This window comes from Spermophilus citellus, assembly GCF_964194105.1.
Source record: "Spermophilus citellus genome assembly, chromosome: 4".
NCBI classification, from domain to species: Eukaryota; Metazoa; Chordata; class Mammalia; order Rodentia; family Sciuridae; genus Spermophilus; species Spermophilus citellus.
The window spans coordinates 221,727,738-221,740,129 of NC_138185.1; positions in this window are offsets into that span (position 1 = coordinate 221,727,738).

Below are 12,392 nucleotides of genomic sequence, written 5' to 3' on the forward strand. Positions count from 1 at the left end.
GAGAATTTTTTTTTAATATTTTTTATTTTTTTTTAGTTCTCGGCGGACACAACATCTTTGTTGGTATGTGGTGCTGAGGATCTAACCGGGCCGCACGCATGCCAGGCGAGCGCGCTACCGCTTGAGCCACATCTCCAGCCCTGAGGCAAATATTTTTGTTGTTATGTTAAAAAAAAAAAAGGCTTATAATTTGATTTTGCAACTCTGTGCACATGTTTGGGGTTTTTTTGTTTTGTTTTGGTCATTTTTAAATTTTTAACCCGGGCATTGCCTGTGATTCCAGCTACTCAGAGGCTGAGGCAGGAGGATCGCAAATTTGAGGTCAGCCTGGCAACTTAGAGGGATCCTATCTCAAAATAACAATAAAAAGGACTAGGGGATAATGGACTAGTAACTCAATGGTCGACCACTGCTGGGTTCTATCCCTGGTACTATTAAAAAACAAAACAGGAAACCTGACTTTGGACTTCTCATGTCAACCCTGAAAGCTAGAATATGACAGAGCAATCAATTGCCTTAAAAATGGAAGGGAAAAGAATGTCCTGCCTGGGCTGGGGATGTGGCTCAAGCAGTAGCGCGCTCGCCTGGCATGCGTGCGGCCCGGGTTCGATCCTCAGCACCACATACCAACAAAGATGTTGTGTCCGCCAAAAACTAAAAAATAAATATTAAAAAAAATTCTCTCTCTCTCTCTCTCTCTCTCTCTCTTTAAAAAAAAAAAAATGTCCTGCCTGGATTGTATGCTTATGGAATGGACCAGCCAAGTATGAGACTGGAATACAAACATTTTCAGAAATGTAAGGTCTCAAACAAAACAAAACAAATCACCAGCACCCCTTCCAGGAAGCTTGTGGAGCACACACCTCCTGGGAGTTGAGAACCACCAGGCGGCCGAGGCGTCCATCGCCCAAGAAGGAGGGTCCTTCCCAGCACCACAGAGAAGCGGCCACGGAAGTTGGAGTGCTTTGCCAGGAAGGCCCAGGGTGAAAGGGACTCTGTCAATAGCGCAATGCCAGGACACTTGACAGTAGCACCAGGTTCAGAGTAGATGGAATGAAAAATTAGAGGGATCCTATCTCAAAATACCTTGCAGTTAAAAAAAAAATGCATTAACTCCAGAGCATAAGCAAGTGAATTTGAAGGGGAAACTGTCATCGACCACTTCATGACCTTCATAGAAGAACATTTACCTAATCATCACAAAACCCTTGACCAGCTGTTGCCTAAGACTGGGATAAAGCCCTCTGGTGCTGGTGGGGAGTGAGGCTGGGGAGGTGGGAGTAGTGGGCTTAGGAGGGCTGAAGCCTCTTCTGCAGGACAGGAAGGCCGCAGAAATATCTGGCATCGAAACATCAAGAAATAACCATATAAACATCTTACTTGGAGCCCAAAACCAGAGAGAACAACCAAACGCTGACACCAACCAAACGCTGACAGTAGGAAAAGGCAGGAAGGGACATTTGATTTCCTCATGGACATTCTAGTGCTATTTGATTTTTTTAAAAAACTTAAGCAGGGGCTGGGGATGTGGCTCAAGTGATAGCGGGCTCGCCTGGCATGCGTGCGGCCCGGGGTTCGATCCTCTGCACCACATACAAACAAAGATGTTGTGTCCGCCGATAACTAAAAAATAAATGTTAAAAAAATTCTCTCTCTCTCTCTCTCTCCCTCTCTCACTCTCTCTTTAAAAAAAAAAAAAAAACTTAAGCACATTGGGCTGGGGATGTGGCTCAAGCGGTAGCGCGCTCGCCTGGCATGCGTGCGGCCCAGGTTCGATCCTCAGCACCACATACAAAGATGTTGTGTCTGCCAAAAACTGAAAAATAAAAAAAAAAAAAAAAACTTAAGCACATGCGTTATTTTGTTTACCATAAATATAATTTATTTAAACAATAATAAAACCTAGCTCTGCAGAGTGACATGTGAAACAAGTGAGGAGGACCAGGAATATTCCCTGATACCCCTAGGCCAGGACTCCCTGCTGGAGGGTGACCCCAGCCGGTCAGCCCCTCATTCCTTGGTGAATTCCAGATACCAAAACTTTCTCCTGCACCCATCCCCCCATGGGCCTGTAACCAGTGGGCAAGAATGGTGCCCATTTTACCTTCTGAAGTTGGGGCTCAGGCCTGTACGGTCCCTCTGGTGGCAGGTGCACCATTCTGTGAAGGTGGATAGAGGGTCCACCCATGAGCAAGGCCACAGCTGGCATGTCAGAGCTGGGGTCTGCCTCTCCAGAGGCTCTCAGGTGGCGGGGTGCTGCCAACCCTTCATTTCAGTTTCTTTTCCATAATGTTCAGTCCCATCTTCTACTCTCGGAGTCTACCAGAGGGAGCATTTCTCCAATCAGGTGAGGGTGCCCAGTGGAGGGGGTCCCACTAGCTGTTGAAGAGGGAGGGCGGGCACCTGTGGGGGCTACATGAAGATGTGGCATCCTGGGAACCCCCACGCTTTATCCTGGGAGACGGAGAGAGAAGAGGATGCTCTGCCCGGTGGACACGTGGAAGTTCCATCTAGGGCTGAGAAGGACTCCCTGGTCCAACTCCTCCAGTGAACTCACGGAGGTGCTGAATTAGGAAGGGAGCCACCGGAGGAATGGAAGGCCCAGCTCCTTTCTAGACTCTGTGTTTCCATCTTCTCTGATGGCTGCCAGGGGAAGGCGTGGGCTGGGGCGTTGAAATCCCTCCTGTGGCCTGGTATTTTCCAAGCCCTCACCTCCAGCCTAGCACATACAAGCCCCTATTTTCCTTGGCCTCACCCACTCAGCGAAAACCCCAGGGCTCCAGCCATGTCTTTGCCTAGCCTTTCCTTCTTTCCAGAAGCTTCTCTGGAACTCAGCATAGCTGCTTCCTTCAGGTGCCTCCTCTTCATGGGGCTCCTCCCAATGCCTGGGCCAGCACTGATGCAGAGCAGCCTTCCGGAGCCTCTGGACATTGGGCATCTGGTGTCCTTAAAGCAGCCTTGTAGCCCAAGGGTGGGGGAGGGAGAAGAGAGAAGGCATCCAGTCCATAAGGGCCTCGCCTTGCCAGGCACCAGGCCAAGCCCCCGTCCACCATCCCACCAATGCCCCCAGCACCCCAGGTGCCAGCCCTGGTACTAGGTCCCTTTGACAGATGCCATGACTGACACATTCTTGTGCACCTGCCTGATGATGAGGATCAGACAGGAGCTTGTCAGCCAGGTCCCCATATGGATTGGTCTGTGTACCAGTGTGGGCTGGGGAGGGCAGTGCCAGGCTGGGATGTGGTAACACAGGGTGAGGAGGCCAGGCCCCCACACCCAGCCTGTGCTCCTCATGAGCCTGATTTCTGCTGAGGTCTCGTCTGCTCCCCTGCTGCTGGGCACCAGGGCGGTTTCCAGAGCTGGACTATTATAAACACCTCCCAGGGGATGTGCTTATGCACTGCTTTGTTTTCCTGTTGGATTGTTTCCTCGGACAAGTTCCCAGAAGTGCATTCCTGAGTGGAAGGACTTCTGCTTTCCTGCTCCCAGTCTGAATCCCTAGCAGGGTCTGGCCCCAGGACGAGGATCCGGCCTTTCTCCTAGTTTGAGGAGTGGCAGCCGGCAAATCCCGCCTGGCACTTCCGGAGGAAAATGACAGATCTGGCCCTTCCTGTAGAAGCTAATTACCAGCTCAGTGCATCCCCAGTTGTCAGAGCTCCGAGGCCCAGGTTACTGGGTGCCATCCTTCTGGGGCCCACCCAAACTGCTCAGCCAGCCCTTCGAGGAGGTCACAGGAAGCAAGAAAACCATCCCTGGGCTACCTGGGGGAGGCAGGTCTGTGAGCAGCTTTGGAAAAGGCCAGAAAGAAGGCTTGAAACCCAGGGGCAGATAATCCCTCGTCCTTTCAGACAACAAAGGGCTCCTGGTCCCGCCCCTGACCCAGAACAGGAGTGGCTGGCTGAGGATCAAGGAGGCCCTGGTGGGGCCCAGACCTCTCCCAGGGTATGCCTCCCACCCCACCCAGCACCAGGGCAGGGTCCCTGCCTGGATCCAGGGCTGAGAGACCTAGGGTTGGCCCCTCACAGCTGTCCCTGTCCTTGGGTGATCACCACAGCAGGGAAGAGGTCCCCAAGGGAGCAGTGAGGGAAGGCAGAGTAGGGGGAGCTGTGGAAGTCCCTTTGGCGGGCACCAGCCTCCAGCTCCCAAAGGAGGCCAGGCCTCAGCATCCAGGGCCCTGAGCAGCTGCCTGAGCTCCAGGGTGTCTCCCTCCAACTGCAGAAGGTGGATGGTGGTGGGGGCCACCCCTCCAGGGCCTATCTGTGGGCACTGCCGAACTTCCCCTCTGGGAGCACCCTCTGGTGGAGGGTGACTGAGAGGCCAGACCCCCCGGGCTCAGTGGGTCCCTGGCATGCGTTCCCCAGAAGACAATTTTCTGAGAGAGGGGCCAGTGTCTGCCCTGCTTCAGGCTCAAGGAAATCAGTTCCCTGTCCCTGGAGGTGGACAAGTGGAGGTAGTATGACCACCTCCCGAGGGGCAGGGAGGCCATCTGTGAGAGAAGGTCTGTGGCTCAGCACCCACCTACCCCACCACCTGCAGAACCTGCTCTGCTCTGTGTGCTTCCACCTTGCAGCCAAGGAAACTGAGGCCGGCCCTGAGGTCTGACATTGCTGCCCCCTCAGGAGCCATTGCTGTTATTAAGTGCCTGCTGTGTGCCTGTCTTCCTGAGTCTCCCCTTGACCATTTCTACCAGCCATTGTCTATAGCCCACCCCACAGGAGCACACTAACCCCCATGCCCACCCTGAGTTGGCCCTCTAGTCTCTGGGCAGCTAGAACGACCACTTGTGGGTGAGGCCCAGGGTTTTCAGTGGTGGCAGACCTAGCTGTTGTGGGTGGGCATGGGGACATCCAGGCATTGCTAGGCCCCTTCCTGGTGCAGGGACACTGGCTGCCTTGAGGAATGGCAGCCACTCAGGCCGTGACATCCAATGGTCCAGGGCCCACTGACCGTTGGTATTTTTAGAGCATTTCCTGTGGCCAGCCCAGGCAGGAAACAGGTCTCTCCATCTCAGCCTCAAGAAATTCACTTTTAGGGGCTAGGGATGTGGCTCAAGCGGTGGCGCGCTCGCCTGGCATGCGTGCGGCCCGGGTTCAATCCTCAGCACCACATACCAACAAAGATGTTGTGTCCGCCGAGAACTAAAAAATAAATTAAAAAAAAAAAAAAGAAATTCACTTTTTAAAGACAATCTGGGGGCTGGGGTGGTGGTTCAGTGGGAGAGCACTTGCCTAGAATATGTGAGGAACTGGGTTTAATCCTGAGCACCACATAAACATAAATACATGAAGTAAAGGTCCATTGACAACTAAGAAAAATATTTTTTTAAAAAATACTAATTTGGGGGCTAGGGATGTGGCTCAAGCGGTAGCACGCTCGCCTGGCAAGCGTGTGGCCCGTGTTCGATCCTCAGCACCACATACCAACAAAGATGTTGTGTCCGCCAAGAACTAAAAAATAAATATTAAAAAAAAATTGCTAATTTGGGAGGTGAAAATCCCTTGCCTATAACTTGGTCTGTGCAATTGATCTTTCGCGACTGAAGGCAGGTTACTCTGGCTGTCCCTGCTGAAGTCCATTCTGTTGGCTGCAGTCCCCTGTTCCACCTGCTGAGGACTCTGCGGTGTGCTGTGCTCATGGGGTGTTGACACTGGTACATCTGACAAGCCCCCAGGGCTCCCTGCAGACGCTGGAGAGAAATAGACAGGGCTCTAGGCTGAGACCTGGGCCCATCCCTAGAGGTCTGCACAGGTCTGCAAAGCATTGTTCCTGGGTCCCCCGTCCAGGGTGTTGTGGCCTCTCCTAATTATCCACCTTTTCCATTCTCTCCAAGGACTACGTGGCAAGCTTGTCCCCAGAGGACTACTATCAATCACTCCTCTGGGCCTTTGCCCACAGTGTGCACACCCCGTCCTCCTCCTCACTCCTTTGACCCCGTGCCAGGACACAGGTGTGTGAAGTCCTTCCCCTTCCAACCTCTGGGCTCCCACAGGCCCCAGGTTCCGCCGTCACAGCACGGATGTGCTAGCTAGTCTGGTTTGCTTACATAGCAGGTCACCATTCCACTTTTGGTTCTGGGGGCCCTGAGAGCCCAATCCAGGGTAAGGTCCCTGCAGTGCCAGCACTGTGCTGTTGGAAGAGCTCAGGATTGGGGTCAGCCAGGTTTGGGCAAACAGTTGAGCCCCTGAACCTTAGTTTCCTCATCTGTAAAGTGAGGATCATGGCCACTTTAATGAGGTAGTGGGGGGGTCACTGGCCAGGTTCGCACAGGGCTCTGCGTGCCACGGGCTGAGTGAGGGATGTTAGAGAAAATATATCGAATGACGCCTGTCAAAGCACAGTAGGTAGGCTTCCTTCTGGACCTTGGCAGTAGGTACAGGACACTGTGAGGGATCCTGCAGTGGCGAAGAGAGCCAGCTTCAACTCCAAACACAGCATGGGCAAGTGGGAATTGATAGCCAGGGAGTAGGGTCAGCAGATGGAAAATGACTGGAAGGTAATCAGGGGCCTCTGGCTACCTGACCTGACAGGGTTGTTGCTGAAGGCAGGCCAGGGTGGCCAGACATGGCCTGGCCTGGGGATGGTGGAGGATGAGGAACCCATCAGGCAGGACGATGATGGACTACGAGGATGGGTGGGGCTTCTTGCTAAGCTGATTTAGCAGGATGTTTTGCAAAAGCTGGATTTTAAAGAGGAAGTGCACAGATGGGTCTAGCAAAAGGTTCAGAACCCTGATTAAAATGTGGCCAAGGGGGCTGGGGATATAGCTCAGTCGGTAGAGTGCTTGCCTCACATGTACAAGTTCCTGGGTTCACTCCCCAGCACCACAATAAAATAAAATAAAATGTGGCCAAGCCAGGAGTGGTGAGGTATGCTTGTTATCCCAGCAATCTGGAGGCTGGGGGAGGAGGATTGCAAGTTCAAGGCCAGTCTTAGCAACTTAGTGAGGCACTAAGCGAGTAAGCAAGACCCTGTCTCAAAAAGTTTTAAAAGGCTGGGGTGTGGCTCAATGGTCAAGTGCTCCTGGGTCTAACCCTGGTACCAAAACACAAAAACAAAAACAAAAAGATTGGCCAAGCAAGAATCCTTGTCCATGAGCTGTGGTCCTGTCCTCAGTTTGAAAGTCTAGCTGTGAGTGGAGAAGAAAGCACAGTGCCGTAAACAAGACCTGTGTGCTGTGAGAACTGCGGGGGCAGCATTGGAGGGCTTCACTGTTGGGGAAGGGGTGGGCTGTGAGCTGGGCCAAGGGCATCTGAGGGAGGGCCGTGAGGGAATGTGCTCAGTTACCCACAGCTCTGCCAGCACTGGCTTTTATCATTTTAACGGTGTGTATGATTTAGTAGGGGCATGGTGGCTCCCAGCCTTATTGGGCATTTCTTTGACTACCCGTTGCCCTTTAAGGCTGAAAGAACCTCAGCTCTTCACAGTGTCAGTTCAGGGAACTTGTTGACCTTCAATTTGAGATTATGGAATGAGCTCAGCCGAGAAGAATTTGGGTGATTTGGGAGAAGTGTTGCATCTGAGGTGAAGGTAGCCACCCTTAGAAGTCAGGCGGGGCAACACGGCCACTCCCTGAGGCTGTTCCTCAGGGGATTTGGGCACAGAGAGCTCCTCCCAGCTGCCCCTGGCCCCAGGCACAGCCTAGAATTGCCACACTCCTGGCCTTTCTAGAGACCAGGGCCTCTGTTAAAATGTAAATATTTTGTCTGGGGTGAGGAGGAACACTGTGCTTTATTATTAAGGGAAAGGAAGATGGAAACTGACTTTAAGTGAGGACCTACTGCGTGTCTAGCAGGAGACGGCACCTGTCCATCACCTCCAAATCCACAAGGCAGCTGGCAGGGCAGGGAGGAGAGGGTGGGAACTCAAGAGCTGGGCAGAGCCAGGGCTGGGACGGGAGCTGACTGTCCGCCCTGGCTCTGCCAGGGTGCCGGTGCTGGGCCACTCCTCCTCCTTGGCCTTGGCTCCCTGGAGCCTAATGGGAGAGGATACAAGGGTCTGGGTGCCCCACCTGGATTTGAGAGCAGCTCTTTCGGGGCCTTGGCCTCATCTGTGGATGGAGTGGCATTAACGCCTACCCAGGGCTTGTGGTGGGACAAAGGGCAATTTGCACATCGGTGACCAGCACCTGGCCAAGTCTGAGTGGTGCTGTCAGGTCACCCTGTTTAGGTGTTTGCAGCCCAGAGACACTCATGGCCCCTCTCTGATGGCCCAGCAGGAGGGGAGCTGGCTTCTCCTCTGTCCCCCTCCTGGGATCTCAGGGAAGAAGGCAGTTGGTGGCATAGTTGTTCACAAGGACTGGTGGCCTCTGCCAGTCCCCAGCTCCTTTGTCTTCCTCTTGCCCCAACTCTGGAACTCACCCCATTCCAAGCGAAACTCCGAATCCCTGCTTGACCCTCAGGCCAGAGGCGAACCCCCACCTGCTGCACGTCTCAGTCGCCCCATCTCTAAAGGGGGTGCCCGTCAGGTCCCATGTTGACAGAGAGTAGTAAACCTGGTGAAATTGACCTGCCACGAGGAAGAGGCAGGTCAGCTGCCGGCCAGGTGCCATCGTCACAGGAGACAAAAGCTTGTCTGTCGAGGACGGGCAAGTGGCGTGGCTGTGGGAACATGTGATTGCAGGTCACCTGGGCTGCGGGGTGGCCCACTGCAATAGCACACAGCACTGTGGGGCTGCCTTCCCGGGGCAGCGCCTTGGGCCCGTCCCAGGCTGGACAAGCCAGCACTTGGCTGTGCAGTGGTCCCTGCGTGGCCTGCTGCCTCTCAACAACCGAGACCCACTTTGTGGAGGGGGAAACTGAAGTGCAAGTCACCAGCTTAAGATCCCACAAGCTGGCTGGGACCGGAAGCCAGGTATGCCTGTCCTAGGGTCCAGTCTCTGGCCGGTATTCCAAGCTGCCTCCCCTGGTCATTATCACCATCACAGCAGAATCCCCAGATCAGTCACTGTAGTTATGATTATCACTGTCACTGTCAAGGGCCAGCAGGTCTGTGTGACTGTGTCACTGAGGCCAGGTGCCTGGCCAGTGCCCAATAGGCAGGGGGTCCTGTCCCCATCTGCACCAGGAAGGTGCTGAAGACAGAGGCCCCAGCCTTGGTGGAGACCATGGGAACCTCACTCACCTCCCAGGGATCCTGGGCTCCGGCAGCCTCTCCAGTGCCCATCTGCCCTGGGTGGACTGGCCACGGGTAATTCACAGGGGCAATTCAAGGACATGGACGTTCAGCATCAACTCATTGCTTTTAGAAAACATGACCCCTCCTGTGCAAGCCGAACACCTGACTCCAAAAGGTAGCACCCCTGATGATTGAGAGCACGGGCGCTGGACCCAAGCCTGGAGCTCCTGCCTGATCCTGGAACGACCTTGGGCAAGAGCCTTCCCCTGAGCTCGGTTCCCCCATCTGCACAACAGAGCAAAACTAAGTCAGCCGGGACCCTGTGGACTGGGCTGACAGATGTTGGTGCCCAGCAACTGTCTTCATTACTGTCCCTCCATGTGGGGACAACCAAAGGCACTGTCTGTCCTAATGCTGGAGGAAAAGTGGACTCACTGAGAAGGCACTGCAGATCAACGTCACGTGTGACCTGCCTCCTCGGGAGCTGGGCCTGGGGTGTGTGGGACAGTCTGAGGCCCCAGCAGGATTCTCTCTGGGCTGATGAAGTCAGAGGCCTGTTTTCCATGGAGAATACTGACCTGTGTGTCTGTCGTCCCAGCCCCGCTGGGTCCCAGGACTGAGAGGTGGTGACAGCAGAGCCTACTAAATAGGCTACCTGCTTCCCTGCTCCTGTCAAGATTCCAGTTCTGTCCTGTTCTGGTCAGTCCTGCCCGCTGGGGCCACGGAAAAGAGGTGGAAACCACTCAAGACCACTCTAGGCCTTTGAGACACAGCCTGTCCAGATGGCCCCTCTCTGGGCCTGAAGGTCAAGGCTTCAGCCTCAAGATCAGGGGAACCAAGGTCTGTGGCACCCCAGGGATGGTCGCATGTGGGCTGCCAGAAAGGGATGCTCTGCAGGTACAGGACAGAGAAGGGCCAGGTTCATCTTCTTGCTCTCTGAGGCAGAATTCTGGGTACTAGGAGTCCTTTTCTCTCCCTGATCTCTGTTCTACCTGTTCCTGTGCCAGGTGATGACACTGGAGCTTCTTGCTTGGAAATATCTACTTTGTCCTATCCCCAGGTCTCAGGTACAAATACTGCCCCATTCAGAAATGCCTTCTAGAACCCTGGCCATGGAGGCACACCTATTCTTTCTCCCATTAGCCTGACCCCTCTGTGGAGCCAGATGCAAGGCCTGCCCCTGGGGGAATAGTGGGCCAGTGAAGGAGAGAGTGGTCTGTCACCAGATGTCTCAGGATAGAGACAGCACAAGGATTCGTGTGTGGTACTATTCTGCCTATCTACCCATCCACTCACTCATCCATCCATCCATTCACCCAATCCTCCATCTATCCACTAACCCATTCATCCATCTATTTACCCATCCACCCATCCATCCACCCCCCCACCCCTACCCCCCCACTATGGAGTCACTCAGACATAGTGTGGTGTAATAAGAAAGGCCATGGAATGTGGGGTAGGACCGGGTCAATCCAGGCTCTGCCATTTACAACTGGTCTTGGAAGGCAGCTCTTTTGTCTCGCTGCCTCCCTTCTCCAGCTCTGAGGCAAGGCCCATAACTTCTGTGACTCTGGGTTTTGTGGGGGTTAAATGCTGTTTTGCAAAGTGTGGAGGAGGGCTTAGGAGTATCTGGTGAGGAGCGAGGGCTTGACGAACGGATGGAGTTTGCGTTCCTTCATTCAGTGCCCATCTCACAGCTCTTCCGCCAGATGCCAAGGTGCTGGGGCTGAATGACAGAGGTCCCCGCACTCACGTGGGCTGGGGAGACAGGGCTGGGATGGCATTTCAGCAGGACTTGGGGGGATGTGAGCGTGGAGGTGAAGCCCAGGAATCGGGGGTGACTGCGAGAGATGAGGAGGTGTTGCTGAGGTCACGGTGAGCTGGGCCTGGTCCGAGAACACGCTGAGTGGGAGGGAGCCCAGGTGCCAACTGGGGCAGCAGGTGCTGAGGTCACAGGTGGGCTGGGGAGGTGGGCCATGGCTCTATGGGGGACAGTCTCTTCCCTTCTGTCTTCTCTGAATGAAAATGATAAAATGGGTGGCTAAGGAGGACTTTTCAGGTGAGGTGAGGGTGGCATATGCCACCTGACATCTGTCCCCAGCTCCTGAGCCCTCTCTCTTTCTCACCCTTCCTGCAGCCCTGAGAGTGGGCTGTCCACAGGTCCCATCTCATGCCTGTGTGGCCTCAGCTACGTCATACCCCCTCTCTGGGCCTCAGTTTCCCTGTGGACTCATGGAGTTGGCACAGCAGCCGTGCCCACCATGGAGCATGGCAGAGGCATTCGGGGCGGGCAGTGCTTCAGGACATGTGAGCCCCAGCCGTGCCCTCCCTGCCTCCCAGCCTCCCCCTGAGGAGCCTCCCTGCCTTGGTCACCCCTGGACAGTGCAATGGCCACAAGCAAGACCAGGTGGCACCAAGGGGCCCCCTGGTGGCCTGTGGAGTTACAGCAGCCACACAGCCAGACCTGCTCCCTCTGTGATGTGCAGGGACAGAGGGCCCTTCTTGGGCCCTTTGCTGGGTGCCAAGCCAGGGAAACCTCGTCTGCCAGCAGCCCTGTGAGGTGGTCATCATTACAATTTATTTATTTTGTTATTATGATTTTTTTCTTCTGCACTGGGGACAGAACGCAGGACCTCAGATGGGATGGAAGGGGGCTCTAACGCAGAGCCACCTCCCAAGCCCCAGCATCCCGCTGGCCCACGTCACGGGCTGTGTAACACTCATTGTTCTGTGAAATAAGCAAGAAGCAGAACAGAAATAAAAATAATGTAAATGTGGATTTGTTTTTAAAATAAAGAACAATTATGCTGGGAGCGCATGCATAGACACTCTGCAAGGTGACCAGGAAACGGTGTCGCTCAGGGTTTTCTAGGAGGAGAGCTGGGAAGCTGGGGTGTAGGCTGGGGTGTAGGGTAGGAAGGACTCGCTGTTACTGGATTTAGTTTCGTACTTTTGGATTTTTGAGTTACTTAAAAGTTTTACCTGTACTTAAAATCACATTTAAAATGTCAAAGACTCACAGAATGAGTGGCAGGAAGTTGGAAGTACCCTAATTTCCCCCTTAGTCATGGCAGAGCTGACAGCAACTACTTGCTTGCCTCCAGCAACAGGGCGCTTATCCCATGACTGGCCAAGTCCCCATCTGGAAAGACCCTCCCACCATGGGCTGAAATCCGTCTCCTGGTTTACGCTGCCCTTCCTGGGGTGTGCTTCTAGAAACCTCTAAGAGGTTTAGCATTGGCTGAGCACCCATCGGACTCCGCGTCCTGTTTCTGAGA